Raw genomic sequence first — 27,530 nt, 5'->3', positions numbered from 1 at the left:
TACGTCACAAGATCTTCAACCTCTAGAATCCACAAAATTCAATAGACATCCTTTGGTGTGACTATCATCTTGCCCAATGGTAGGTGAAAGGTGTTATGCTCACCGTGCCACCTCTCATCTTATGCAATCAATAAACCCCTTTATATTCTATACAAGGGCATCTCTAGAAATGAAGATAATCCACATCTGCCAATGATATTGAGATCCTCCTGCACTAGATGGGGTATTAGCTGCCATGTCTTCAGGTATCGCTTCTGATACTGTAGTACACCTAAATATTCCTATAATCATATCACATCATGGTATAAGGATTTGATTAATCAATTTATCTATCAACATAATCAATCTCATTGAGCACTATCATTGACTCTCATCAATCATGAGGTCAATTATTCTCTACCCTATTAACATCACACAAATCAAAACTGATTGGAAAATATCAAAAAGGAGGAATCAAAATTAATTTTATAACTCTTTAGTGTGGATGTGCTAAACTATGCTTTTGATGCACTACAAAATAGCAAAAAAACCTCAATGTGCTACTCTACACCATGGATGCACTAAATTATAAGGTCAATTGCGCCAAAACTGGGCATGTGCTAAAAGATTACTTTTATGCAGTAAACATAATAGCCTACATTCTAAAAAATGCAAAGCGCTAAAAATCCAAGCGGATGCACTAAAAGAACTACCCTATGCACTAAACTATATGCTCTATGCACTAGAAGATCCAACCTATGTGCTAAATTAGAACCCTACAATTAAATGTACTAGACAACAAGACCTATGTGCTAAAGTGTCTAATCAATGTACTCAAACATGAAATATCTATAAAAAAACATGAAAAATGTGCTGAGTTTGTTTTAATATCTCTAAAGTGTCTAATCAATGTACTCAAACATGAAATATCTCTAAAAAAACATGAAAAATGAATGCACTAAAGGTCGTTGGAAGCATCAATTTTGATCAAATATGTGCTCATGGTATGGGATCACAATTTTTGCCTCGGATCTTAATCTTGCAATTCACAATAAACAAATGAATTTTAAATGCTTACCTTTTTCACTTTTTACCCTATTAATGGGTGGAAAGGGAAAAAATTAATTGGTATTTAGTTTCCACTCACTCAAATTATCCAATCAAAAGCATCATTCATTTCAGGAGATCAATCATTCTTAAAATTAAAAAAAAAAAAAATTTAAACAATCCAAAAAAATCAAATTTTTTTTTAAATGGTCAAAATTGCAAAAACCAACTTAAAATCTTAAAAATTCAAAAAAAATATTTTGATTCATCTCCCAAGGGGGCATACACACATTATCAAGCAATGATCAATGTCTGGGGTAGAACTGAAATTTTATCAGTGTTTGGGGCATCAAGAAAAAATTTCTTTGAACCAATGTGTCGCAAACACATTGCTTCAAAGAGGGGCAAAATGTATACCATAAAAATTGCACTAGAAAGAATTAATTAAATATGGGTTATGTAATTATTAGTTCTTAATTCTTCTACTTATAAATAAATTAAAAAAATTATATATAATTCATTTTCCCTAATTCTTCCCACCATAAATCATTTCTTCATTTTCCTAATCAAATGGGCAAGTTTAATTAATTTGTCCTATTTAATTATCCCTCCCAATTAATTTTAATTTTAAATTCAAATTAGTCACATGCTTCCTACTCCTAGCTACCCAGCCTAACCCCCCTTCTAGCCTAACCTGCTACAAAACCCTAGGTTGAAGCAACCCTATCCACTCTAACTTGCTCTATCCTAACTTCCTTGGGAGTGTTCATCCCCTCACGAGGACACATGGCATATTTGTCAAACGTCCCTTTCCTCCATGCCACTTGACCTCATGTAGGACATGTGTGGAATTTGTTGGAGATTCCTTTTTCACTTGTCCTTGCAAGAATAACAAGTGTCATATCTTCCCCAACTCTTTATAACTTCTTCATCTCTCATTGTTCATCTCTCCGGGCTGAACCTAGATCGTAAAACCTTGTCACCTCAACTCATGTCTAGGAAAATCTATAACTATCCTCAATTCGATAGACAAATCTCATCATCATCAAATATATACCTAAGAGCATCAGTACCTCCCTACTTTATCATATCATACATCATGAGATCTCCAACCATTGGAATCCACAAAGTTTGATAGGCATCCTCTCGTGTGACTATCATCTTTCCCAATGCTAGGTGAAAGGTGTTATTCCCACCGTGCCACCTCTTAGCTTATGAAATTAATAAACCCATTTTTATCCTATATTGGGACATCTCTAGTAATGAATATAATCCACATCTGCCAATGATATTGAGATCCTCCTGCACTAGATGGGGTATTAGCTGCCATGTCTTCGAGTATCACTTCTGATACAACAGTATGCCTAAATCTTCATATAATCATATCACATCATGATATAAGAATTAGATTAATCAATTTATCTATCAACATAATCAAATCGTGTGAGATTTCAATCAATCTCGTTGAGCGCTATCATTGACTCTCATCAATCATGAGGTCAATTATCCTCTACCCTATCAAACATTAACATTACATAAATTGAAACTGATTGGAAAATATCAAAAGGAAGGAATAAAAATCAATTTTATAACTCTTTAGTGTGGATGTGCTAAACATTTCTTTTGATGCACTACAAAATAGAAAAAAACCCTCAATGTGCTACTCTACACCACGGATGCGCTAAATTACAATATTAATTGCGCCAAAATTGGGCATGCACTAAAAGATTACTTTTATGCACTAAACATAATGGTCTACATGCTAAACCATGCAAAGTGCTAAAAATCCAAGTGGATGCACTGAAAGAACTACCCTGTGTGCTAAACTATATGCCTTATGCACTAGAACACCCAACCTATGTGCTAAATTAGAACCCTACAAGTAAATGCACTAGACAACGAGACCTATGCACTAAAGTGTCTAATCAATATGGTAAAACGTGAAAGACCTCTAAAAAAACTTGAAAAACATGCTATTTTTTTTTTAAATTTAACAACAGAGAGTTTTTCAGGGTACATACTAGTGGGCCATGCACTAAATGTCCTTGTAAGCATCAAACTTGCTCAAATATGTGCTCGTGGTATGGGATCACAATTTTTTCCTTGAAGCTCAATCTTGCAATTCACAATAAACAAATGAATTTCAAATGCTTAGATTTTTCAATTTTTACCATATTAATGGGTGGAAAGGGGCATAATTAAGTGGCATTTAGTTTCCACTTGCTCAAATTACCCAATCAAAAGCATTATTGATTTCAGGAGATCAATCATTCTAAAAATTAAACAAAAATAAAAATTTAAAAAATCCAAAAAAATCAAATTTTTTTGTTTAATTGTCAAAATTGCAAAAACCACCTAAAAATATTAAAAAGTCAAAAAAAAAAATTATGATTCATTTTCCAAGGGGGCATACACACATTATCAAGCAATAATCGATGTCTGGGAAAGAATTGAAATTTTATCAGTGTCTATGGCATCAAGCAAATTTTTCTTTGAACCAATGTGTCACAAACACATTGCTTGAAAGAGGGGCAAAATGTATACACTAAAAATTGCTCTGGAGAGAATTAATTAAATATAAGTTATGTAATTAATAATTCTTAATTCTTTTACTTATAAATAAATTTTAAAAATTACATATAGTTCATTTTCCCTAATTCTTCCCACCATAAATAATTTCGTCATTTTCCTAATTAAATGGTCAAGTTTAATTAATTTGTCCTATTTATTTATCCCTCCCAATTAATTTGAATTTTAAATTCAAATTAGTCACATGCTTCTTACTCCTAGCTATCCAACCTAACCCCCCTCCAAGCCTAACCTACCACCTAACCTTGGGTTGAACCAACCCTATGCACTCTAACTTGCTTTGTCCTAACTTTCTTGGGAGTGTTCAACCCCTCATGATGACACATGGCATATTTGTGATGGTATGATGAAAGAATAAGTATCCAATAGATTATTGAGAGGGGGGGTGTGAATCAGTAAGCTAAAAAACTGATACAAACTTCCCAATCTCAAATTCAAACTCACAAAGTAAACTTTCACTATAAAGATCAATACTCATAAGAATACTCAACATCAACCAGTTAACTATTATAACATCTTAACAGTAAACAAATTCAATCTTGTAAACATTTAAATGCTTAATCATAAATCAACATACTTCATCTCTCAATGCTTCCAGTTATCATGCCTTATCATAGGTTAATCAAATCAACAAATGAGATCATAACCACAAAAACATTCACCACTTGACACAAATGTTTATACGTGGAAAACCCAAATAGGTAAACAACACAGTGAGATGAGACTCACAAGATAGCTATTTGAACTCTTCTGAAGTTCACCCTATTAGGAGCCAAGCATGTTAAAGATTTTACAATAAGCCCTATTAAGAACAGATCCTATTAGGAATCACCCAGTTAAGGGATTTACAACAATGCCTTGATGAAAAGAAAATACCCTGTTAGGAGTAACCTCGGTAGAGGATTTGAGAATCCAAGCTAATGGATCACCTTGTTAGAGGATTTAAGAAGTAACCAAGATTGTTAGAGCTTACCCGGTTAGGGGATTTCACTTCTATTATAATTGTTAGAAAACAACAGGTTTCTTGTTCTATCAAAATAGCACTACATTTCCTTGATCAGATCCTTTTAAGCTTGAATATTCCTTTACTCAAACAGCATATCCATTCTCTGGTTAGGCAACCACACACTCAATTGATTTCAGCCAACACTTTGCCAAAAACTTTACAAACAACTTCATTGACCTTAAATATAAATCAATTAGGATGGTAGCACAACAAAAACCTAATTCTCTCATAGAGATTACAAACAAATCAGTTCAAGTGTGACTGTTGGATTTACATAGAAATCTATACACATTATTCAATAAAATTCCAACTCCTCCATGATCACCACTTCATCAGACGTGTAACTCATCACATGCTATGCATTAGATGTAATCCACTTTTCTCATTCCCTACACAATCAAAAAAATGAACAAACGCGCCAAAAAAATATAAACTAATCTTCATTCAATGATTACATGTGTCGCCATCATTACCGCTCATCATTAGATCTTAAACCAACAAACTTGATCGGTTAGGGTTTAACAAAAAATAGCTGGCAGGGTTTACCAGTTACATTGTATATAAAGGGTTTAACCTTATACACTGGTTTATCGGTTCAACTCACAAACTAACATACCAATTTACAACATCTTCCTCAAATCTCTTCCCACCAGTTACAAGACAATATCAATAACAACAAACATATCATAAATACCATTACCGGTTTAATTGACATCAATGACAACATAACATATCATTAATGCAATCTTCATGCAAATGCCAACAATCTCCCCCTTTGGCATTGATGGAAATACAAATATCAATGCCTCTAATTGTTGTTGTGATTGGTGAATAGGAATCATGGTTTACATTACCAAGTATTCACCATGCTCTATCTATCTTTAGCCTGTCACTGGTTTTCCTTTGCCAATCACATAATTATTCTCCTAATCCTATAATTCTTCTCCCCCTTTGATAGCAATGCCAAATTGAAAGTAAAACATTTAATATCAAAATTTCACTGTGCATCAACAACATACTACAACCTGATGCCCCCCCTGTGGAATACATCCACTTCTTCATCAAACCAAGTAAAAAATTTCCAAGTGATTCAAGGACTGATGCAATCAGCATCATGCTCAATTGACTTCATGAAAAGGGACAAACCCCAAATGACTTCTAAGATACTCAAAAGTGATCTTAGGCAGAGGTTTGGTAAAGATATCTGCAAGCTTCTCCTTGATAGAAACATGCTCTAAGATAACATCTTTACTTTGAACTTTTTCCCTCAAAAAGTCATACTTCAATTCAATGAGCTTGGTGCGAGCGTGAAAAAAAAATATTCTTAGAAATATTTATGGCACTTGTATTATCACATAAAATATTTATAAGTTCTGAGATCTTCATCTTAAAACCTTCCAAAATGTGCCTCATCGAAATAGCTCGTGTGCAATTCATATAAGCTGCAACATACTCCACTTCAACAGTGGATTGTGAAGTACAAATTTGCTTCTTACTACTCCATGAAACTAGCCTTCCTCCTAGAAATAATGCTCCACCAGTAGTACTTTTCCGGTCATCAACATTTCTTGCCCAATCAGCATCTATGTATGCCTTCAAATCAAAGGTTTTTCCATATGGATACCATAATCCATAGTCAACTGTACCTTTCAGATACCTCAAAATTCTCTTGGTTGCAATTAGGTTTGCTTCCTTTGGATTCTTCTGAAAGATTGCAACTATACCAACCGCATGGACAATATCTAGTCTGTTGTGAACAACATAGTGTAATTTGCTAATCATTGACTTGTATTCATTTTCATCAAAAAACTTAGATTCATCTTTCTTGGATAACTTACAACTTGTAACCTTTGGTGTTCCAACTAGTTTATAGTCACTCATGCCAAAAGTCTTCAAAACCTCTTTCACATACTTAGATTGAGTAATGAAAATACCATTCTTCATTTGCTATATCTGCAAGTCTATGGAAAATTTTATTTCCCCTACTAAACACATTTCAAATTCATTCTTCATTTCATCTGCAAAACTATTGCTCCTGACATCATTACCTCCAAAAATAATATCATCAACAAATACTTCACTAAATAGTATTTCATCTCCTTCAGACTTGAGATAAATATTACTATCATCACTAGTTCTTGCAAAGCCTATCTTCATCAGATGTGTATGAAGTTGTTCATACAATGCTCTGGGTTCTGCTTTAATCCATACAAATATTTACGCAATCTGCATACCATGTCTTTTTAATCACTCAATGCATAACCATCTGGTTGCTCTATGTGTACCTCTTCTTCCAATATCCCATTAAAAAATACAGACTTAACATCCATCTGGTATATATCTTGAACTTCTTATGGGCTGCAAATGCAAGTAGAGTTCTGACACCTCCCAGTCTTGCTACCGGTGCAAAAGTTTTTCCATAATCTTCATCTTCTTCTTGAGCATAACCCTTGTAGAATAATCTTTCCTTGTTGTGAACTACAACACCATTTTCATTTAACTTTTTTTTGAATACCCATTTAGTACCTATAATATTCTTGTTTACCAGTTGGGGTTCCAAGGTCCAAGTGTTGTTCTTCTCAATTTGATCCAATTTCTCCTCCATATATTTAGCCCAATAATCATCACCAAATGCCTCCTTAGCACTTCTAGGTTCAATAGTGGAGATCATGCAAGAGTTCTCTCTTATTTTCCTTTGAGTTAGTACTCCAGTATCCTTATCCACAATAATCTACTCAAGATTATGGTTCAGTTTCACATACCTAGGAATAACATGACCATTCTCTTTAGGTTGAGCTTCTTCATTATCATTTTCTTTTGAATTTATTTGTTTTGGTTGAATAAGTACATCAGGATTTGCTTTACTAGTTTCTGATTTAATAGTTTCATGTTCCAAAAGAAAAATGCAAGGATCTTCATCCTTTTTCTCTAAATTAGTTTCTTCTAAGACTTCAAGACATTCATCTACACGAACATTAGCACTCTCAACAATTTTCTATGTCCAGTTGTTGAAGCATTTGTAGGCCTTACTCTTGGTGGAATAGCCAAGAAATATGCCTTCATCACTCTTATATTCAAACTTGCTAATATAATGACCTCTTTTATTAAAAAACTTGCTACCAAATATCTTAAAATAGCTATCAGGTGACCTTCCATACCAATATTCATAAGGGGTCTTGTCCTTACCTCTTTTCATCAGAGCTCAGTTCATTATGTAGATAGATGTACTTACAACTTCTTTCCAAAATGTTTTCACTACATTTCCTTGTATTTGTTGGTGCCCAAAACCACATATTGGAAAACCCAAAGACTTTCCAAATCCTCAAGTAATCCAATTAGCCTTGGCCAAAGAACAAGGATGGTCAAAGACCAAATCCCTCTGCACTTTAGGCTCCACTGAACCTAGGTGGGTGTGCCTCTTCCTCTCAAGCATAAAATAGGCTATTTATAGTGGATTTAAACCTTATAGAAAGTTTACAAAATAGGAAAATTATTGTTCTGCAACTATACTTTATTATGTGCTTTAACTGAATGCTTTGAAAAGAAATGATTGTGAATATATATTGAAAATAAGATTGCTTTCAGAACTTAAATAAATTTTGCATAGATCAGTTCATATAAGATTTGGGAAGAATGTTTCTCTATCAAGGACCTTGAATGCATATAGATCAAACCCTTAAAAGATCAATAACAGACTAGTGCCTCTATCCGGGAATATATATGACACTTTGTGGAAAAAATATACTATCAACTCAAGAGACAATTTCTCATCAACTATGAAAGTTCAGTATGCGTTACACAAACAATAAGAACTCAATCTTTCACTTAATTCAACGACATGTGATTCACATCATAGAAAATCTATGAACAAATTTATCAAGAGGACAAAGATAACCCATCAACACAAAAGTGTACACAATATTTGGAAAAAGAGACAATGAACCTTGTATATTAATCTTTAGGAAATAGTTGCATACATAAGCTGCACTTGTAAATACTTCATTACAAATTGTTTACACAAAATGATACTTCTTCTTCCTATAGACTTCTCTGATACAGAATGATATTCAATCCCTATAGCATTATGTCATTATTATGACTTCCCCTTTTTCACATAAAAACTAACTCCCTATAAGTATCTGAATCAAAAGGCACATATGAAAGGACTGTTACACACAATGCACCATTGAGAGGGAAAGGGGGTGAATCAATGGTTCTCTAAATCTTTCCTTTTTAGAAAATCTAATGTGTGTATACCAGTTATGTGATCTAACACAATGGATACATACTGATTAGTGAGGAGACCAACTTAAAACAATCACACACAAAGAGAAATCTCATAACACCAAGATGTACGAGGAAAACCCAAGATGGGAAAAACCTTAGTGAGCAATGTTGTTGGATTCTACTTCTCCAATCCAACCTCACAATGAAAACATTGTTACAAAGTTTAGGGCAAGAACCCAAGGAGCACCAACCCATAACTTTAGGGCACCAACCAAAGGAGCACCAACCCTTGACTTTATGGGCTACAACCCAAAGGAGCACCAACCCCTATCTTTTGGGCAACAACCCAAGGAGCTACAACCCCTACACCAACCAACATATCAGTGTTCACAATGTAAAACATCAAATACAAAGGTAGTAATATAGTTACAAGTGAATCTTGTAACAACTCAATACAAACTTCCCTATTGGTAAGGTATCTCCTCAACCTTACTAGTTCTCTGCTCACTCTAACTAAATCTTCACCAACTTAGTCACCATCTTGTTGAAACTTCTCTCTTACTGACTACTCTCTATTCTCACTGTTGTTGCTTATTGGTTCAGCTTCCTCTCTATCGGTTCTCACTTCCTTCAGCTCTTTGCTACTCTCCACCGACACTATACTTAGTCGGTTCTATGCCTACCTAACCTACAGTGCTACCTCACTTTTCTGTCGGTATCAATATTATTGGTTCTGCTCTACTGCCGATTGAGCACTTCAACCCGGTTCTCCCTCACTCTTACTCTCTTCTCAAATACTTTTTTAGCACTTGGTTATTTTTCTCTCACGTGCAAAAGTAACACTTAGTGAATATGCAATGGCATAATCTTCTTCCATTCAACAACTCCATCTATCTCTTAGGCTCACATATTTATAACCCAGACTTCCTGCCAAAAACCAATTAAAACTTGGCGTCTTAGGGTTTTCTCCACTAATTACAAGACACATTGAATCCAATCAAATCTAATCAGATCACAACTCAGAGATGTCTATCTGTACATATCTGCCATTTAAATGCCTTCCAGAACACACCTTCCTTCTTCAATAGTCAGCAATCTATCTTTCAGCTTTGCTCAGTCAATTTTCCATAAATGGCCCAGCTGTCTCCTTTGCCTATTTCAATCTGCACAATCAATCTCTCCTAAATCTTGAGCCACACACCTTTGCAACTTCTACCTTGAGCTTCGCAGTTACCATTAATGTCAGACCAATCACAACTACCTCTTTCACACCTGACATCACTGATCTTTTCCCATTCACCACCTCAGCTCCGCGTGGCATCACAGTCGGTTCCTTCTCAACACACTAATCTATCAATTTATCTTATTCACCGACCACACTCATAATCAGTACACCCATACTGGTTTCAACCATTCTACCAGTTACCTTATTATATCTTCTCTTATCTTTAACTATTGATGGAACTCTCAAATCGGTCTCCAGATAGGTGAATCCAAAGTATGCTCATTCCCACAAGTGTGAAGTCATCTGCATCTGCACCTTTCTTATATAAACGGTGGGCTTACATACTAGTTACCAGTCTTGATGACACCATGTCATCAACCTTCACAAGACTCCATCTTCAGTCAAGTCAGATTCCTTTGTTTGCATCTGCTTAGCCTTTCCTTTCTCCCTGTTCAATTTTGTTCATTCCTCTATCGGTTTGTCAAGGTGACAAACACTTCACACTTATCCTGTATGGGAATCTCAATGTGGCTTCTCTGTTTGTACAACATCTCTTCAAACAAAAACATGTGATCTGATGTGAGCACATTCACTATTAGTCATTGCTTCTCATGATGACTGCATCTTCATCAGGTGGGAGTATTGTTGTTATGCAACCTCACAGCATACTAGTGACCTGTTCATTCTTCTCCTCCAGTGTTGATCTAATTCAGATAACATTTTGTCTCTTCGTCATAAACAACCACTCAAAACACCTCTCTATCTCATCACACAAGTCACACAATAACTTGTGTACTAATGACCTCTGAGGTCATCTTCCTTACCTTTACCGGTGTTCTGCAACACAAAGTCATATCTAAGATATCACATCATGTACTCCTTCATAACAGTGTTGCAAATACATCTCTTCTACCGGTGGTCATCCTATACCAGTTGATATCAATGACAACACAATGCCTACAATCTCTCCCTTTGGCATTGATGCCACCACATGTAGTATCTGACATACTACAAAATTCTTCTCCCCCTTTGACACAATGACAAAGGGAACTATCAAGATATTATTTCTCTTGTTATGTACCGGTCACTGACATAAATTTTTCTCCTACTTTGTCTTAATTGGATATAACACTTCTTTTGATGCCACTTGTAATCTTATCACCGGTTGTTACATCTTCTCAAGTCATAGCACTTGAGGTGGGGAACATAACCATCAACTGACACCAGTTGAGTATGCAAGTCTGATTTTATTTGAACTCAATGTGTAGAAAGACTGATACCAATTATTGATATGTCAATAAATACTACTGACCTACCAGTCAACCTGCAATACTTTTGCAATTTTCATCTCTTGCAATTTGGGCAGTCAGTATCCTTGCAAGGTGTGAATATGAGATCATCTGATGATCCTTAAATTCCATTGTATCCACCACAACTTATGACATGATCCTGGATCTGCATAATGCCTGACAATTTTTTCATCATGCCATAAACTAAACTGGTTAGCCCAAAACAATACATGCCTGCATGATCAACCATGGGCCAACATATGTCATTCAGGTATTTTCCAATACCACCTGAGACATAACTCCACATTCCATGCTACTGGGGCTAATGCAATGAAATTCCAACTTCAACATCTTACATAACTTGCACGTACTTGTTAGCATACAGGTTGGTAATATCTAGCACATACTGGTTAACACTAGATACCAATTGTTAACCTTTACATATGGAAGCATGCAGTGGTGATCCAACATTGATAAGTCAGTGTGTAGTTAGGACAACTTCTACACACACTTTTCATCTTCTTCCTTCATACCAGCAACATGTTTTTTTTGGTTTTGTTTTTGCCTTCATTACTGAGGGGGTGAATGTTAAATTCAATGTGCTACTCCCCCTACGATCCTGTATCTCCTTTATACTTTAGGAGATATCTCCTATGGATTAAATGCACAATGTCAGTCCATGGTCTTTTCCCTCCATACCTACTTAATCTCATTCTTCTCCCCCCTTATAGACTTGGGAGAAGGATTTGTCTTCTTCTGCTGATGGGCCCTTTCTTTTGTGGACTTTGCATTACAACTAGAAATAGTGCTATAGTAGCCCACAACATCCATGCTAACCTCATGACAAGGGAACCTTCTTTTGTACTGGATGTCTCTTCTTCTTCTTCTTGTCATGTCATTATGGCCATGTCTAGGTCTCCTCGGATACCTTGCTTGAGCAGGAACTGTTAGGATTCCCAAAGATACTGAGAGGGGGGGTGAATCAATATCTTGTGGGTTAACATATTTTTTGACCTTATTAAATAAATTGCATTCCAAAACAGTGTATTGGTAAACAAGAATTAATGCAGTAAATAAGAACAATAAGCACAACATAGAAAGCACACCATAACACAATATTTTTGGCAAGGAAACCCAGTGTGGGAAAAACCTCGGTGGGATTTCTTACCCACAATATTCACTCACTGGCCAATGAATGGATATTACTTACAAAATCTGGTGCCTGCACATGCAAGATGGCCAACTGCCAAGAGCTCACTGCTCAATTACAAAAGGAAGTCTCACTAACTTACAAAATGGATTATAGAAATCCAATGTGATGTACTGCTATAAAACGCATCTGTTATGCCAAGTTCAGTACCAGTTTAAGGTCTTTCAACAACCATAAACCTTACTTCAAAATCTACCTTAATATTCTCTTATCATGTCCATCTATCATATATATCCTATTTTTTCTCACTTACAAAATGATCAACAAGATCTCATACTTATATATGAGTCTTATTATAATATGCCATCCCGGCTTACAAAAGGATATTACAATTAAATACAATATGCAATAAACAAAATCTTGTCATCCAGGGTGTTGGTAATCATCTTTGTCGTTGATGGTAAACTATCTGTCGGTATAGAGTTTGCTAGGGTCGGTTCCTGTCGTTGTCATAGGATTGCAAGGTTGCTATCAATGACAATACATTTAATCACTTACAATTTCTCATTGGAGTGTACATTTTCCAACAATCTCCCCCTTTGGCATTGATGGCAACACCCATGAGAAAAAGTAAAAAATGTATCCAAAATTTGTAGTCCAAAAATCTTACCAAAAAATGTGCCAAAACTGTGTGCTCCCCCTGAGAAGATGATCTCTTCTGTCAATCATTTTTCTCATCTCTACTACTCCCCCTTTGGTATCAATGACAAAGGTTGTCAAAGTATGTCAACTGAGTGTAGTTCTTGGCTGGAGCCCTATAACTGGTTGGTTACAATCTGATATAGATCTGCTAGTGCAAAATTTAGGCTCTGAGTAAACCTTTCACTATCCTTCAATGTTGCTTCTATCCTTTGAATTGTACTGGTGAGGATTTGCATTTTCTCTTCTGGTGTCTTTAGTCTTGGAACAAGTGCCTTTGAAATCTCTTTTCTCAAAGAGATGAGGATGTCAATTTTTGGACCAAGTCTACATTTCAGTTCTTTAGCATTGAATTTTATTCTCTCTTTCTCTTTTTCAAACTTTTCAATTTTCTCTTCAAAGCCTGCTATTTCCTTCTCTATTATCGATATGTGTTCTGATGAACCGATGAGATTATCAGCAATATCATTTATTTCTTTTTATACTCTGATGATCTCCTTATCTATATCTATTATCAAAATGTTAGTCTTGCATGAGTTCCTGTACAACTCCTTAAATTCCATTATTGTATTGCTAAGTGCCAGTAAAAGGGTATCTATGTGTCCCATGCACTTCTTTATTGTTTCATCAAAGAATTTTTGTTTTTCTTTATTCATTTTCTCACTGAATGTCTCCTCATTAATCTAATCAACTGTTAGTAAGTTGTCAGTGATATACTTAGACAATGTGTCTAGTTGGCTCAAAGAATCTTTGTTGTCCACATTGCACTTGGGTGCAATAAATTTTAATAAAGGAATTGTGTCATTAATTTCCTTGTACGCAACTATATTGTAGTATGTTATTTTCTTAATTGAGTCCAATAATACCTCTGTCACATTTGTCGGTCTGAATTCTATTAGGGAAGAATCAGATGATTGTCCAATTTCCTTAACAATCTGCATTCCGCCGATGTAAGTAACCTCTTTACTTATGTTGACCTCTGGTAGGTCAGTTTGAGTCTGCATCTCAACTAGCAAAGGCTTGGGTTTCTCAGCTGTTGTCAGTGGCACTATCTCTATTTGAACTTTTATCCCAACCTTTTTCTCTTTTGGTTTCTCAGTGTGTACTTCAGTTGGTTTCTCTATACTTTCCACTATTGGTTTCTTTGATGATGTCTCAATATTTACTACCAGTTTCTTAGTATGCACCTCCAAACTGTCCATTGTCGGTATCTCAACTAGTTTTTCAGTGCTATCAGTAGTCGGATGCTCTAACTTAGTGGGTTTTTTCAGTGTGTGCACCAGTGGTATCAGTCACCACTCCAAAAGCCAGGGGATCAACTAATTGTTCAGTTTTTGTTTCAACCCAATCTCAAAATTTCCAACTGTTTTCTCAACATGTGTTTCTTATGCAATATTCTTAGCCAGTGGCTCAATAGCCACATCTTTCTTCTTAGTGGTTTCCTTATCAACCATAATGTTTACCTCTTGTGTATCAATGTTCATAGTATATAACACTTCAGAATCAGGATTCGTGTCTTCATGTGTCAATTCAACATTATTAGTTGCCGGTGTGTCAATGCTCTCAACCGATGGAGTATCAGAAGGAGGTGGGAGCAAATTTTCTATTACTTTTATGCTTGGAGGACCACCTACCTTTCCTTTACCTTTGTCCTTATCTTTTTGGTAAACTCTAAAAGTTTTGGGTCATTGAAGTTCTTCTTTCTTTTCTTTCTCCACAAAGAAGATATCCCATTTATTTGTTGTCTCTTCAGGCATCTCATTCACTCTACCAACCATTAAATGGACATGCTGGTGACCAGTGGAAAATACTATTTTGTTTGCCTCACTTATCAATTCATCAATTTCTTCTGTTGAATTCACTGGGTGAACTACATGTAATTTTTCTATCTTTATCATCTTATCCAATTCCACAATGGCTAATCTTTTTGCATCTAGTCTCCTATACAGATCACTTGGTAAATCATCTACAACTTCTATCAAAAATTTCTTATATATGTCTAAGTGTAGAATGACACTGTTTTATATTATTTCCTTTTCTTCATTGGTAAAAGTATTATACAACTTGCTGACATTGCACAAGTTTCCTTCTTTAGTTATTTCATTCAAAAGATTGTCTAAAGGAGGGATAACTTGCTTTTACTTCTTCTTCCTTGGGGTCATTTTCCTTGCCGGAGGCCTTACTACCTATTGTTTCTTTCTAGCAACTCTCATTCCCCTAAATCATCTTCTACTTCTATCAACTCTCATTCCCCTCATAAGGAAATCTTGGCGATGAACAAATCTCTTTATGACTCCCCTAAGATTTCTAAACCCACTTATGAATCTTTATCTCCTATTCATCATAAAATACTTTCCTCTAGGGATAAGGCTCTAATAGATCACACTCATCCCTCTTCTAAGATTTCTTGTGACTTTTCTTCTTCAATTTTTGTCATTTTATACATGTTTTTGATATCACTTATAGTTGAGCATTTAGCATGTCATATTCAAATACCTCATTTAGTCTATCATGTCTTTAAATAACATTAATGGCTATTATGTTTCTCATCATTATGTGACATTGGTAGCTCATTTACTGGGGGCTCATTGTCATTCATGATGGTACAATTTCAAGTGCAATCATATTTTTTGAAGCAACATAATAGCCTAATTTTCTTGTTCCTATGGGGACAAGAGTGATTTCATACATCTCTTCTTTTGCTTATGTCCAAATCTCTCCCTAGAAGATTGTGTAAGTCCTTCTCATTTTCCTTATCCTTGGGAGCCAATGATCTTTCCTTATTTTTTATCTAAGGATCCACTTTTTCCTATTTCGTGGATGGTGTGAACTTTATTACTTGATGTTATGCCTTGTACGCATTTGTTGTTGTTTGTTCAAGGGTTCTCTCTTACAAGAGGTGTAAGTCCTTGACTACAACCTCTTTTGCACTTGGTAAAATACATCCATAGCGAATTCACTCTCCTAATTAGGTTAAAAAGAGCGACATCCTTCATTAAGAATCACTTTCACCTCGCAAAAGAAGGAAGTATTGCATTCTTATTCTCTTCTTTATATTATTCTAGAAGATGTTATATTTGTCTAAGACAATTCCTCTCGAGGATAGGTGTCTTTTGTACAAAGATCTCTTCTCCTCTAAGGATCTCCTTTACACATATTACAAGATATCCCTTTTCAACTATCTTATCCTTTCTTAAGGAGTGCAGAACTCTCTTGCTTGGATCTATGACATTGTTGCATTTTTGGGGTATCTTCTTGTGTGATGAAGGCAGGTATCCTTGTTCTACTTTGCTTATGACATAAACATTACACTTTTTGAGCAATGGGTCATTCTCGGAACCAGATCACAGACTCTTAGAGCAAGATGTCTCCATTTTTCTTTTATGCAAGGTGATTATTCTCGGAACCAGAGCACAGACACTTAGAGCGAGATTGCACGCTTTCGTACTATACATATACAGGTTGTAGCATACTCGGGCATAACCTCACTTACACACACATGCACGAGGTTGAGTGGAACTAGCGGCATAAGGCTAGACTTTCTCACTCTCCTCCCTTACATGGATCACCTAGACAGACTCTAGGGGCTAGTTTTCCATGTCCTTTTTCCCATGGATCACCTAGACAAGATCTAGGGGCGAGAAGTCCATGTTTTCTCTCTCACTATTCTTCTCATGGATCACCAATGTGTGTATTCATGCTTTTTTCCTTTCTTTTCTTCTCTTTGCATTTTGTTTTCATTTACATCCTTCATCTTGTGTTAGAGAACTCTCAAATCCTCAAACTCTTTGTTGTGTTGGAATTGAGATTTAGTCCTCTTTCTTACCAAATTATTCTCCATTAGTTTTTGATCTCATATCAAATCTTCTTGTGAGCATTTGTCATCAATATTCTTTAACAATTCGAAGTGGTAAACATGATACCCTGTTTCAACTCACTAAAATTAGCAAGCGGAAACAGGGGGGGCATATAGCTACCCTCGAATTTTCATCACCTTCCTTAGTAAGCATTAGGTGATTTTGTGATCTAACATGTGGTTTTGTAGGTTGTGGTTCCTAACTGTGTACTGCAGATACCGCTGGGGGCTTCGTTCGACAGACTTATGGATATATCCTTTTTCAAATAATGTTTACTTTTCTGTACTTTAGCTTGCATATGCACGTAGTGTTCATATGACCGCTAAAGTGGGGGCTAAATGTAGCATCGTAAATTGTACGCAGTACAATTTCACACCTAGTTTAGCACCCGCCTTGGCACATTTTGCATTTTGCATTGCATTTCCCCTTTAGCACTTAATTAATTAAATTAATTAGGTCTAAGGTTCTATTTCATCATCTTCCACATCATAAAGTTGGGCCCTTTCATTAAAGTGTGCCCCTTTCATTTTATTCTTCCAATACATCATTTAATCAAAAACCCTAATTAGGTCCTATTTTGAACTTGGGGGCTTGATTTCGGGGGTCAAAACATCTCGAAATCAGCTGTAACTTCGGGTTTCTCTCTAAAATCATCATATCCGATGGCCCTGAAAATTTGGTGAAAAGTTGTCAGTACCATGGCGCCCGGCGTGCACATGGTCTCGGACATTTTTCCCGAAATTTTAGGAGCACGACCCAATCATAAAATAAAGCTTAACCCCAAGAAATTAGCGGGATATTCAATCTCTAGGTCGGCCAAAAGTTGAAATTAAAACCTAGGGTTTCATATATAAGAGCTCTCTTTCTTCATTTGAAAGGATCCGAATTTTGGCTTTGGAGGACCTTCTATGCAGCGAAAGAGCAGATCTTTGAAGACTTCAATAACATTCAACATCCAACCATCAAGCATTCATCAATTTCATTCATTTAGGGCTTGGGAGACATTGAAGAACAATAGGAGATTACCGACTGAAGATTGGCTTGTACTCCTTCCTTGAGGGTTGGGTATGATTTCATGTTGTTTTCATGTCTTTGCATAAGCTTCAATATATCCTTTATTCATGCTTTAGATCACTTTGCATCTTGATTTAGAGCATTTACATTATCATTTATGAGCAATTAGGGTTTACTTTCTAGGTTGCTCTAGTTTGCTTACTTGCATCTTAGGACCTTGCACACACACTAGGTCTGCACACACAATACATTTTACAATACAACTTCGCTATTCGTGGAGGTGGAAATCACCGAAGCGGGGGTTTGACTAAGGCAAAACCCTATATAGCCGCCCAAACACCTTTTCAGATATAAGTGCAAGTTTCAGAATTCGGACGACGCCGCAAGTTACAGATCCGAAAGAAGCAGACTGAGACCGACCTTCCCACCAAATCTTAGAGCAAAAAACCAGGACAGGGGCATGGGGCGCCCTGGGACAGGGGCGCTGGGCGCCCTGGTCCTCCTGACAGACAGCATTTTCAGCATTTTTGACAGCTTTCCAGGTTGCAAAACAGTGGTTTCCGGAGCAGTTTCAGGTGCAGAATTAGGACAGTGGCGCCCACGCCCTCGTCCCGAACATTTTCACTCAGATTTTAACTCTGGGTACGCATTTGCATTCTTGTCTTGTCCTTGTGTTTACAGCTTTCCATTGTTTAAGTTCAATTCTGCGATCTCGTTATTAGTTCATACTTGCACTTTGGGGTTAGGGATTGAACTTGCATTATTTTATCTTTCAATTGCAACAAAGGAATAGAAATCCTAATAGGTAGCCCGTGGCTCTCTCTTCCACAAAAAGAAGTAGCCAATTGTGTGATACCTCTAGGCTCTTTCGTATTCCACAAGTGTGTTGTTGAAAGTGAGATTAGGGCATGTTTGCTTAGTGTCACTTTTTCTCCCACACATTTTGGTGAACCCGACGTGAATCTATCATTGCTTCCTCTTGCATTGCATTTGTTAGATCTAGATCTAGATTTAGTGTGTTTTCATTTCATTTTCATTAAAAAGAGAAAAAAAAAAAAAGTGTGTTTCTTTGCATTGTGTGTTTAAATTTTATGCAATTTCAAAATGTCAGATTTTTATTTGCAAGATGTTCATATTTGTGATGATTATGAGTTAGATGAAGCTTTAGATGAATTTTTGAAACCTAAATATACCAAACCTTCATTTTACCAAAAACTCATAAACATTGTTACTATGCCATTTCGTTGTGATGAGAAAGATAAGTCGAATGATTCCTCTCAAGGGTACATTCCTATCAGCTCTTCCACTAAATCTAGTAACATGGTTGTTTTCAATGATCCCCTCTATGAAGAGATATCTCCTTTTGAATCAAAAGATAAACCTTTTAATAGATATGATCAGGCTTTGTTGGATGATTCCCTTGATAACTTTGTGGCTCCTAAAAAATGCTCCCTTCATGAGGATCCTTTTGTGCAAGAAGATGACATTATCCCTACATTTACTAGTGATGGCATTTCCTTTTCCAACAAAATTCCCACTAGAGATGATGAATTAATAATAAATGCTTACCCTTCTCCTAAAGTTGGTCTTACCCATAAGCATCCCTTAGAGAAAGAAGATGAAATAATAAGCAATTTCCTTAATTCTCTCTCCCCTAAAGATCATATTGAACATATTTTGAGGAAAGAGGATGAGTTTAACACATCTATTGATGCTCTCCCTCCTAAGGATGAGGAATTAATAAACAATGTTATCTCCTCTCCCGAAATTGACAATACTTCAAACATTCCTTTCAACAACTTCACTATTTGGGATGAACCATTAGAAGAAGGTATAGATTATTCTCTACCCCTAGCCAAAGGGGATGAAATCAAGATTGAAAACTCCCTTGATAGTTTCTCACCTTCCTTGAATCTCAATCATTCTTCCTCTAAAAATAAAGCATCTCCCTCTCCTCAACTTGGTTCTACTCATAAGGAAACCCTAGTTCAAAGCAAAATGGTTAACATCTCTTTCAAAGATCTCCCTCTCAAAAGTGAGACTTTAGAGAGTAATGTTGATCCTTCTCCTAGAGAGTTTATTCCCCATGTAGATCCTATGATAGAGGATGGTATGACCTTTCCTAGTATTACTTTTCCTACTAGAACATCAATGCCTACCCCTTGTCTCTCTCCTAAAATTGATTTAATCCGTGATAAGATTTTAGTGCAAGAGAAGACTATCAATAATTCTTCCAACACTTTTTTTCATTCCTCTAAACCATCCTCAATCAATTTGGTACATGTGAATGAAACACCTAACAAACCTCTCTTCACTGTCCAAGGTACTTGTCCTTCTCAAAATTCTCAACCTTTAAATAAGCCTATCTTAGTGGTTCAAGGCGGTTATGCTAATGATTCTTTTTGCACTCCTAAGAAACCTATTATTACTGTGCAAGGAGGTTATTCTACTAAGAGCCCTTATGAGTATGCTAAGCAAATGACTAGAGAGAGTTATCATGCGGTTGCCCATACTTATAGTACTAGAAACAATAGGCAACCTAATCCTCCTCCAGTTATCCCAACTTCACTTCCTCCTTCCCAACCTATGCTTCCCCAAGCTCCACGTATTTCACAAGTTCTTGGTAAGGAATATGATCTCATAGAACAACTTAAAGCTACCCCTGCTAAGATATCCCTTTGGGATTTGATCCAAACTTCTTCTGCTCATCATGGAATGTTACAAGATGCCTTGAAAGATTTGAATGTTCCTCCACCTAATACATCTAGTAATATAGTGTCTTTGGTTAACTCTGTGATGAATCCTAAAGCTCAAATTGTGTTTACTCAAGATGAGTTGCCTACTAGTGAAATTCAACATCAATTTGATCCCTTGATGATTGTGGTTATCATAAATGACACTTCTATAAGACGAACACTGGTAGATAATGGCTCTGGCCTTAATGTGTGTAGCATTAATCTATTGCATAAGATGAATGTGGATACATCCCTTATTAAGCCTGACTCTCATCCCATTCGAGGCTTTGATAATGTGGCTAAGTCTTCATTAGGTATTATCACCTTACCCATCACAGTGGGACCTGTTACTTTGCCTACTCCTATCCATGTTATGTCAGGAAATCTAACATACAACTTGTTATTAGGGAGACCTTGGATTCACGGTATGCAAGCTATCCCCTCTACATTGCATAGACAAGTTAAATTCATTTACAACAATAAGACATATACCTTGATAGGTGACACTAATCCCCAAGCTTGTTTGCAAACATCTAAGCCTTCCTCTTCTAGTAATGACTCTTTGAACAAGATACCTATGGATGAATCCTTACCCTCTGATAATCAAAATTCTTTGGATGAGTCTGAAGCTCCTGAAGAAGATCCTTCTCGACTTGAATATACACATGAAAAGGCTTTTGATCCTGAGAAGGTTCTCGCAGATGACGATTGGGGATCTCTTGACTTTAATCCCACCTTTGTAGGTGAGTATAGGGTTCCTCCTAGAGAGTTTAAAGTTAAAAAGAAGGAAGAAACTAAAAATCAATCAATCTTACCTGAACCTATGAGCAATAATTTTGTGGCCGCTTCTCAAACTTCTTCTCCTCACACCTCTGATTATGAAGAGTTTGATTCTTTGTCTTATGAAAAACCACCTTCTCTTCCTGAAATGGCTGATCATTATGGTCGTCGCTTTTGCATTTTTGCTAAGCATGGGTATCATGGAAATGGTTGTGGCGCTCATGAACAAGGGATAAAAGTTCCTCTAGAGACTAATTTTCAAAATTATGCCTTTGGACTCGGCTATAATCCCTGCAAACGTACCAAAGCATCTAAAAGACCATCTCTCAAAGTGAATGCTATATTTAGTAGTGATGATGATCTCACTTCAACTAAATCATCTTCTACTTCTATCAACTCTCATTCCCCTCATAAGGAAATCTTGGCGATGAACAAATCTCTTTATGACTCCCCTCAGATTTCTAAACCCACTTATGAATCTTTATCTCCTATTCATCATAAAATCCTTTCCTCTAGGGATAAGGCTTTAATAGATCACACTCATCCCTCTTCTAAGATTTCTTGTGACTTTTCTTCTTCAATTTTTGTCATTTTATACATGTTTTTGATCTCACTTATAGTTGAGCATTTACATGTCATATTCAAATACCTCATTTAGTCTATCATGTCTTTAAATAACATTAATGGCTATTATGTTGCTCATCATTATGTGACATTGGTAGCTCATTTACTGGGGGCTCATTGTCATTCATGATGGTACAATTTCAAGTGCAATCATATTTTTTGAAGCAACATAATAGCCTAATTTTCTTGTTCCTATGGGGACAAGAGTGATTTCATACATCTCTTCTTTTGCTTATGTCCAAATCTCTCCCTAGAAGATTGTGTAAGTCCTTCTCATTTTCCTTATCCTTGGGAGCCAATGATCTTTCCTTATTTTTTATCTAAGGATCCACTTTTTCCTATTTCGTGGATGGTGTGAACTTTATTACTTGATGTTATGCCTTGTACGCATTTGTTATTGTTTGTTCAAGGGTTCTCTCTTACAAGAGGTGTAAGTCCTTGACTACAACCTCTTTTGCACTTGGTAAAATACATCCATAGCGAATTCACTCTCCTAATTAGGTTAAAAAGAGCGTCATCCTTCATTAAGAATCACTTTCACCTCGCAAAAGAAGGAAGTATTGCATTCTTATTCTCTTCTTTATATTATTCTAGAAGATGTTATATTTGTCTAAGACAATTCCTCTCGAGGATAGGTGTCTTTTGTACAAAGATCTCTTCTCCTCTAAGGATCTCCTTTACACATATTACAAGATATCCCTTTTCAACTATCTTATCCTTTCTTAAGGAGTGCAGAACTCTCTTGCTTGGATCTATGACATTGTTGCATTTTTGGGGTATCTTCTTGTGTGATGAAGGCAGGTATCCTTGTTCTACTTTGCTTATGACATAAACATTACACTTTTTGAGCAATCGGTCATTCTCGGAACCAGAGCACAGACTCTTAGAGTGAGATGTCTCCATTTTTCTTTTATGCAAGGTGATTATTCTCGGAACCAGAGCACAGACTCTTAGAGCGAGATGACACGCTTTTGTACTATACATATACAGGTTGTAGCATACTCGGGCATAACCTCACTTACACACACATGCACGAGGTTGAGTGGAACTAGCGGCATAAGGCTAGACTTTCTCACTCTCCTCCCTTACATGGATCACCTAGACAGACTCTAGGGGCTAGTTTTCCATGTCCTTTTTCCCATGGATCACCTAGACAAGATCTAGGGGTGAGAAGTCCGTGTTTTCTCTCTCACTATTCTTCTCATGGATCACCAATGTGTGTATTCATGCTTTTTTCCTTTCTTTTCTTCTCTTTGCATTTTGTTTCCATTTACATCCTTCATCTTGTGTTAGAGAACTCTCAAATCCTCAAACTCTTTGTTGTGTTGGAATTGAGATTTAGTCCTCTTTCTTACCAAATGATTCTCCATTAGTTTTTGATCTCATATCAAATCTTCTTGTTAGCATTTGTCATCAATATTCTTTAACAATTCGAAGTGGTAAACATGATACCTCATTTCAACTCACTAAAATTAGCAAGTCGAAATAGGGGGGGCATATAGCTACCCTCGAATTTTCATCACCTTCCTTAGTAAGCATTAGGTGATTTTGTGATCTAACATGTGGTTTTGTAGGTTGTGGTTCCTAACTGTGTACTGCAGATACCGCTGGGGGCTTCGTTCGACAGACTTATGGATATATCCTTTTTCAAATAATGTTTACTTTTCTGTACTTTAGCTTGCATATGCACGTAGTGTTCATATGACCGCTAAAGTGGGGGCTAAATTTAGCATCGTAAATTGTACGCAGTACAATTTCACACCTAGTTTAGCACCCGCCTTGGCGCATTTTGCATTTTGCATTGCATTTCCCCTATAGCACTTAATTAATTAAATTAATTAGGTCTAAGGTTCTATTTCATCATCTTCCACATCATAAAGTTGGGCCCTTTCATTAAAGTGTGCCCCTTTCATTTTATTCTTCCAATACATCATTTAATCAAAAACCCTAATTAGGTCCTATTTTGAACTTGGGGGCTTGATTTCGGGGGTCAAAACATCTCGAAATCAGCTGTAACTTCGGGATTCTCTCTAAAATCATCATATCCGACGGCCCTGAAAAATATCGTGAAAAATTGTCGGGACCATGGCGCCCGGCGTGCACATGGTCCCGGACATTTTTCCCGAAATTTTAGGAGCACGACCCAATCATAAAATAAAGCTTAACCCCAAGAAATTGGCGAGATATTCAATCTCTAGGTCGACGAAAAGTTGAAATTAAGACCTAGGGTTTCATATATAAGAGCTCTCTTTCTTCATTTGAAAGGATCCGAATTTTGACTTTGGAGGACCTTCTATGCAGTGAAAGAGCAGATCTTTGAAGACTTCAATAACATCCAACCATCAAGCATTCATCAATTTCATTCATTTAGGGCTTGGGAGACATTGAAGAACAATAGGAGATTACCGACTGAAGATTGGCTTGTACTCCTCCCTTGAGGGTTGGGTATGATTTCATGTTGTTTTCATGTCTTTGCATAAGCTTCAATATATCCTTTATTCATGCTTTAGATCACTTTGCATCTTGATTTAGAGCATTTACATTATCATTTATGAGCAATTAGGGTTTACTTTCTAGGTTGCTCTAGTTTTCTTACTTGCATCTTAGGACCTTGCACACACACTAGGTCTGCACACACAATACATTTTACAATACAACTTGGCTATTCGTGGAGGTGGAAATCACCGAAGTGGGGGTTTGACTAAGGCAAAACCCTATATAGCCGCCCAAACACCTTTTCAGATATAAGTGCAAGTTTCAGAATTCGGACGACGCCACAAGTTATAGATCCGGAAGAAGCAGACTGAGACCGACCTTCCCACCAAATCTCAGAGCAAAAGACCAGGACAGGGGTGTGGGGCGCCCTGGTCCTACCAGGACAGGGGCACTGGGCACCTTGGTCCCTGAGACAGGGGCGCTGGGCGCCCTGGTCCTCCTGACAGACAGCATTTTCAGCATTTTTGATAGCTTTCCAGGTTGCAAAACAGCGGTTTCCGGAGCAGTTTCAGGTGCAGAATCAGGACAGTGGCGCCCACGCCCTCATCCTGAACATTTTCACTCAGATTTTAACTCCAGGTACGCATTTGCATTCTTGTCTTGTCCTTGTGTTTACAGCTTTCCATTGTTTAAGTTCAATTCTGTGATCTCGTTATTAGTTCATACTTGCACTTTGGGGTTAGGGATTGAACTTGCATCATTTTATCTTTCAATTGCAACAAAGGAATAGAAATCCTAATAGGTAGCCCGTGGCTCTCTCTTCCACAAAAATAAGTAGCCAATTGTGTGATACCTCTAGGCTCTTTCGTATTCCACAAGTGTGTGGTTGAAAGTGAGATTAGGGCATGTTTGCTTAGTGTCACTTTTTCTCCCACACATGGTGAAAGATGTACTTTCGGTTGTATCCCTTCCAATTCACTTTCCTTAATACCAGTAATATTCAAAATGTCTTCCTTGATTTCTTTTGCCTATTTTCTTGCTTTTCTGATGGTTTGTTCTCTTTTCTTCTTTTGTTTCAGTGTTTTTACCTTACTCTCAATGGTTTCAACATTTCCAAATACTTCTTATTCAAGTTCTTTAGGAGCTTTGAGTAGGGCTTTAGCATATGTTTCTATTATGTTTTCATCTACCTCATAACCCATTTCAGTAACCCAAATAGTTCTTGGAACCACTACTTCCTTCCAGATTTCATCTTTCTTTATAACAAAGCATATCTATTTCTAAGATTTATCAACTATGCTCTGAGATAATCTTTCCCTAGTCTTCATTCTAGCCTTAAACGCCTGAAAGTATTCGATTATGTTGTTTTCCCTATCATCTCCCATGTCGTTAAGGATATCCAATAGTTGTTTGCCTATCGATATGTCAAACCAAATTATTTTCTACCTATACCAAGAACTTCCTTAGTGATGTATAGCATTACGAATATAAGTAAGTTGCCAAATTTGAAAGTGCCTTTCTTGTCACCCTTAATTTTCTTCAGGTTGTCAAGCAGTTCATCCTTTAACCATTCACCTATATCAATCTTTGTATTACTATTAACCATGTCATAAGAACTCTTGATACATAAACTAGAAACAGAGTTTAATTTGTTATCATTTATAGTCTTGTATCCTAGAATCATGCTAATGAATCTGACATTAATATCCTTGACATCATTGACTCTTAAGGATTTGTTGTCATGGGTTGCATCGGTTAGGGTCATTATAGTGTTGTTTGGAACCTTTTTAGTTTATCAGGCCTGCTACCAGTGGAAGGTAAGCCAGTCACTTCCCTAACTACTTCTCTTGTGATTTTATGGATGGCATCAAGCCAAAATAATTCCCCATGAACTATGCTTAGTACAATCCTCACAACTTCTTTGGGAAAATCAGGAATGCTAAGTATTTCCACAAAACCTAGGGTTTTAATTATCTTGTGTTTTGGTTTCACATTACCATTTTCATCACAAATTATAGTCCTATACATGTTCATTATTTCATCAGCACCAAGTTCCTCAATATGACAATGTATGTATATCCTAGGGTCTTCAGCATATGCAATTCCTTTGGGTATTTTAGAGAATGCACCTAGGGTATCATCTTGCTTCTCTACTTCGAGTATGATCTTAAATACTAGCCTAGGGCATTTAACCACTTCAATTATAGTAGGGTTTGCAATGAATTCAGGTGCAGAGGAGGAAGCCATTTTATAAATACCTTAATCTACCTTTAAGTTTGAATGCTTGAATGATTTTGCTTCACTTCTCATTGTGGATGCCTTCGCTCGGGTTTTTCACACTCTAAGGAAATTTGAATGCTCGGTGAGTGAAAAAGAGTGAAAAACACTTGCTTTATAATATCATTTCCTTAAACTACCATAATAAATGTCTGCCAGTTAAGCGAAACTTAACACATCTACCAGTAAAGAAGCAATTCAACTTCTTACCATCAACCGAGGGTAAACTAGCATGATTTTCAATTTGTTGCCATACCCCAAAAAAAATTACTTTTGGTTAGATGAAGAATCTCCTACCGGTGGAGTGATACTCTGTTCTACCAGTGGAGGAATAGCTTCATTAACATTCTGATCTATCTATATAATTCATTGTTTTGAAAATTCTTGCTTTACCTCTTCAACTTTCTCTTTACCTTTCAAACTGGGTCCTTTGATATTTTCTGGTGATGCCTTACTTCTACAAAATTTTGCAATATGTCCAATCTTGTTACAAGCATAACAAGTCACATTATTTTTCTGAATAGCTTTTCCATAACCTATGCCGGTATGTGTTTTGCATTGATTAGATAAGTATCCAAATCTTCCACAAACATAAC

Source organism: Cryptomeria japonica, chromosome 8 (genome assembly GCF_030272615.1).
Source record: "Cryptomeria japonica chromosome 8, Sugi_1.0, whole genome shotgun sequence".
Lineage (NCBI taxonomy): Eukaryota > Viridiplantae > Streptophyta > Pinopsida > Cupressales > Cupressaceae > Cryptomeria > Cryptomeria japonica.
Note: the sequence above shows the minus strand (reverse complement) of the source record.